Source organism: Penaeus vannamei, chromosome 4, assembly GCF_042767895.1.
Source record: "Penaeus vannamei isolate JL-2024 chromosome 4, ASM4276789v1, whole genome shotgun sequence".
NCBI classification, from domain to species: Eukaryota; Metazoa; Arthropoda; class Malacostraca; order Decapoda; family Penaeidae; genus Penaeus; species Penaeus vannamei.
Window position 1 is genome coordinate 15,050,978 of NC_091552.1, and position 5,000 is coordinate 15,055,977.

Here is a 5,000-nt window from a genome sequence, read left to right on the forward strand (position 1 = left end):
TGTTCTCCTTCCCCCTTCCTTTCCTCTCTTTATGTATTTATCATTGCTTCCCCATCATTATTATCATCTTTATCAACATCATTATCATCATCACATTTTTTTTGGACGGTGTTTGATGAGTGTAGATTTCGTTGCATATTTCAGTATATTTTAACATTTTTCTTTCTCACTTCAGTTATCTTTTGTAGCAAACTCTGACAATTATAACTTCATGCAAACCTTTATTTTTTATTTTTTTATTTTTTTTAGAAGGCAGACTTCATTATCACTGTCTGGAATAAAATAGATACAATTGTTGAAGAGATCGATGATGATATATTTATAATTTTGTTTTGAAAATTCACAGATGTCGAACAGAAACCTTATTTTTATTGTCTTGAGTGTCTATTTTTTATCTACCTATTTCAATCTCTCATTTTCTGGTTATTTCTGTCAGTCTCTTTCGTTATTTAGGATTTTTTTGTTGTTATGCTTTCTCCCCTCCTGCTTCTCTCTCTTATGCTGTCTCTCTCTCTCTCTCTCTCTCTCTCTCTCTCTCTCTCTCTCTCTCTCTCTCTCTCTCTCTCTCTCTCTCTCTCTCTCTCTCTCTCTCTCTCTCTCTCTCTCTCTCATTCTCTCTCCCTCTCGCTCCCTCATTCTCTCCCTCTCGCTCCCTCATTCTCTCTCTCTCGCTCCCTCATTCTCTCTCTCTCGCTCCCTCATTCTCTCTCTCACTCCCTCATTCTCTCTCTCTCTCTCACTCTCCCTCACTCTTTCTCTCTCTCTCTCACTCTCTCTCTCTCTCTCTCTCTCTGTCTCTGTCTCTCTCTCTCTCTCTCTCTCTCTCTCTCTCTCTCTCTCTCTCTCTCTCTCTCTCTCTCTCTCTCTCTCTCTCTCTCTCTCTCTCTCTCTCTCTCTCTTTCTCTCCCTCTCTCTTTCTTTCCTTTCTAGCTTTGTTTCTCTTTGTCTTTCGCTCTTTCTCTTTCACTCCCTCTCTCTTTCTCCTTTTAGCTCTCACCCCCTTCCCCTCCCCGCCCCCCTTCCCTCCCTGAAGTCAGACAGTACTGGGCGCTGCAGGCGAAGGGGCGCTGGAGCCTTTAGTTAACGTACAAACAAGACTAAAACGCTCCATTAGATGCCTTTCACAAATTCCGCCAACTGAAACTCTCTGACAGCAATATCGTATCGAGTACTACCTTTGTTTACGTATGTTTACTTGGTCTTGTTGATCATGGTAGCTATTTCAGGACTAGTCCAAATAACAGGTGTGTAACAAGGAACCGGTCCAATCTGTATTTGTTTGTTTTTGTCTCATATCAAGCACAGAGTAATAAAGGATACCATGGTGTTAGGATGTTACCTAAAGAAATATTTGAGAAGTCCGTATGAAGGCAATCGATATTAAAGTGTTTTATAGTCTGTCTTTGTGTATCTCACTATTTTCTTCATCTCCTCGTGCTTAGTTTGATCGGTTACTTGCTGTTTTATTTTGTATTTGTGCTTAGGTTTGTGCTAATTTTACTTACTGCCGCGTATCTTGTGTGTGTGTTTATATTAATGATCCCTTTAATTGTAACTAAATCATCGTTTATGAATGTTCACAATTCTGCAATGGGCGCTTTAAGATTACAATCATCAAAGTGCCCGGTGTATGCAACGTTCTATTGCAAGGAAACCTTTGTACAGTTCTAAGACCAAATAAACTTGTGCAGCACCAGTTTCCCGTCCTCCCTCCCTCCCTCCTTCCTCCTTCCATATTTTGTATTTTCTCGTACGAGCTCATAAAATTTTCGAAGAGCCTTTGCCATTGTATCTGTATCTCTCTATAGATCCCCGTAAGTGCTGGCGGGCGCGCGCGCGGGCTGGCGTCGGAGCTCGGCACCGGAATAGCGCGACCCAATTGTGTTCTCTCAACCGGAAGTCGCCATCTTCCCGACAAGGAAAATTCAATTTGGAAAAGCTCTCAGGCGTGGCTTTTACGCCTCACTGGAACCCGAGCTCAAACTCATTAATATGCATCAAAATAAGAATATACTGGGATGAAAATGGGGGGTCGGATTTTTTTTTTTTTTTTTTTTTTTTTTTTTTTTGTAAAATTAGGAGAAATGAAAGGCTTTGTATACTCTGACCTCACCCCCCCCCCTCACCCCTTCCGCCCCAACACCATTCCTCCCGGCCACCCACTCCACAACCTCTTGCTCGATGAAGCAGTCTGAGTGTAATGAAATTTAGGCGTGACCTGATCTCGCACAGAGTCACCTCGTGTAGCTTAGGTCAAGAGAAGGGGGGGGGTCAGAGAAGGGGGAGGTAGAGAGAGAAAGAGAGGGGGGAAGGGGAGAGAGAGTGAATGAGTCAGGAGGAGAGGGAGGGAGAGACAGAGAAATGGATAGAGAGAGTAAGAAAGGGAGAGAAGGTAAGAGAGATATAAAAACAGGCAGACGAATGGATAGAGAGACAGGAGACGAGGGAAAGAAAGAGGTGGGGAGGGAGAGCAAGAAAGAGAGTATGTAATTATTTCTATCAGTTAATCCTTTTTTTCATTCCATTTCTTTAGCTATATCTTTTCCCTAAATATATTTTCAACTGTAATAATAATCACATTAGTGATGGTAATTATTATTATAATGATGCTGATGAACGTAATAAGGATAAAAACTGTAATAATGATGATAATTATATTAACAGTAGAAATTATAATGATAATATTAACAATGATGATAAGATTGATAATGAAAGTAATGACAATAGTCATGTTGATGATGTTAATGATTCTAGTAAAGGATATGATAATGACAATGATTAAATTGATAATAAGAATCATACTAATGAGAATAATAATGATGATATTATTGATGATAATGATGATAATAGTTAGAATAATAATGATGATTATGATAATAGTAGTAATAATAATGATGAATATAATGATAATTACAGTAGTAGTGATAATGATAAAGACAATGGTAGTAATAACTATTCAGTGATAATGATAATAATAACTATACAGTGATAATGATAATAATAATGATGATAATAATATTCCTTTCTGTTTCTATCCCTGCTGTCCTGGTTGTGGTCCTTCTCCCCTCTCGTCTCTTCTTTTATTTTCTCTTTTCCTTCTCTCTTCCCTTGCTCCTTCCCCTTATTTCCTTCATTTTAGCTCCTCTTCTCTTCTCCCTTTCCTTCTTCATCCCCTCCTCTTCCCTCTTTCTCCACTATTCCTTCATTTTCCCCTCCCAAGTCCTCTTCCTCCTCCTTGTACCGTTTCCTCCTTTCCGTCCTCTTCCTTCTTCTCTTTCTTCCATCTCCCTTATCCTCCCCTTGCTTCGTGCACCGTCCCCTCATTTCTTTCCTCTTTCCTCTCCTCTCTCTTGACTCCTTTTTCCTTCTTTCTCGTCCCCCCTCTTTCCCTTCTCCTCTTTTCTCCCTCTCTTTTGCCTTCTTCTTGCATCATTCCCTCCTCTCCTCTTCTTCCTTCTCCTCCTCCTTTATTTTCCCTCTTGTTTCCATCCTCTTTCCCTTCTCCCTTTTTTCTCCCTCTCTCTTGCTCTCTTCCATTTCTTGCCCCCTCCCCTCTTCTCTTGCCTCATCCCTCTCCTCCTGTCTTCATCTATTTTGTCCTCTCCCTCATTTATCCCGTTTTCCCTCCTCTTCTCCTCCTTCTCTGTCCTCCCTCCTCTTCTCCTCCTTCTCTGTCCTCCCGCTTTCTTGCTATCTTCGCCCTTCTTGCACCTTTCCCTCTTTTCCTTCCTCTTCTTTCTCCTTTCCTCGTCATCTCCCCAGCAACAAGCACTTTCTAAATTCCGAGAGAAATGTCCTTTGAATAGAATATATTTGAGACTTTTTTCTCTGCCCATAAAGTTTTTTTTTCTTATGTATATTATTTATTTCCTTTGTACGGGCTAGGTCGGTCTGTCGCTCTCTCTCTCTTTTTCTCTCTCTCTGTCTCTCTCTCTCTCTCTCTCTTTTTCTCTGTCTCTGTCGCTCTCTCTCTCTTTTTCTCAGTCTCTGTCGCTCTCTCTCTCTCTCTCTTTTTCTCAGTCTCTGACGCTCTCTCTCTCTTTTTCTCAGTCTCTGTCGCTCTCTCTCTCTCTCTCTTTTTCTCAGTCTCTGACGCTCTCTCTCTCTCTTTCTCTGTCTCTGTCGCTCTCTCTCTCTCTCTTTCTTTCTCTCTCTCTCTCTCTCTCTCTCACTCATTCTTTTTTTCGTCTTCCTGTCATCAAAGTTATTTGTGTGTATTTTAGCTCTTCAACAATAAACCTTTAGGTTTTTTCCAATCTTAATATTATTTAGTTGATTCCTTCGTAAAGAAACAAAATATGTATAAGTTTACAAAGAAGTGCAAAAGATGCAGCGAGAGAGAGAGAGAGAAAGAGAGAAAGAGAGAAGAAAGAGAAAGAGAGAGAGAGAGAGAGAGAGAGAGAGAGAGCGAGAGAGAAAGAGAGAGAGAGAGACATTCAATCATACGGACAGACAGATGGGCAGACAGACAGAGACAGAGAGACAGGCAGAGGCAAACAGACAGATGAAGAGAAACAGACAGATAACGAAATAGAGAAAGACAGACGGACAGAAACCACCGAGACTAAGAAATGGTCTCAGCCCCCAAGACATAAACTTCCCAAACCTCGCCCCTTCCTACAATGGCCCTTCTCCCCCTCCTATTACAAACACAAACACGCTCCCAAGCAAAGACAAACAAACTCACGAACAAAGACATTCATCTTCCTCTCCTTCCTCTTATCTCCTCTTCCTCCCCTTCCTCCCTTTCCCCCTTTCTTCCCTTTTCCCTTTTTACCTTCCTTCCCTCTTCCTCTCGTCTTCCTTTCTCCCTTCCTTCCCTATTCCTCTTTTCTTATCTTCTCCCTTTTACTCTCCTTCCCTTCCTCCCTTTTTCACTTCCCTCTTCCTTTCCTCGTCCTCCTTTCTTCCCTTCTCTCTTTTAACTTTCCTTTCCTCTCTCCTCTTTTCTCCCTTCCCTTTCTCCTTCCTCTCCTTTTCTCCCTTCCTCCCTTCTCCTC

General features: G+C 41.5%; 1 protein-coding gene across 18 annotated transcripts in view; it reads left to right on the top strand.

Moving 5' to 3' along the window:
- LOC113820726 (very low-density lipoprotein receptor) overlaps positions 1–5,000 on the top strand; it is a 779,919-nt gene that overhangs the window by 465,843 nt on the left and 309,076 nt on the right. The window lies entirely within an intron of this gene.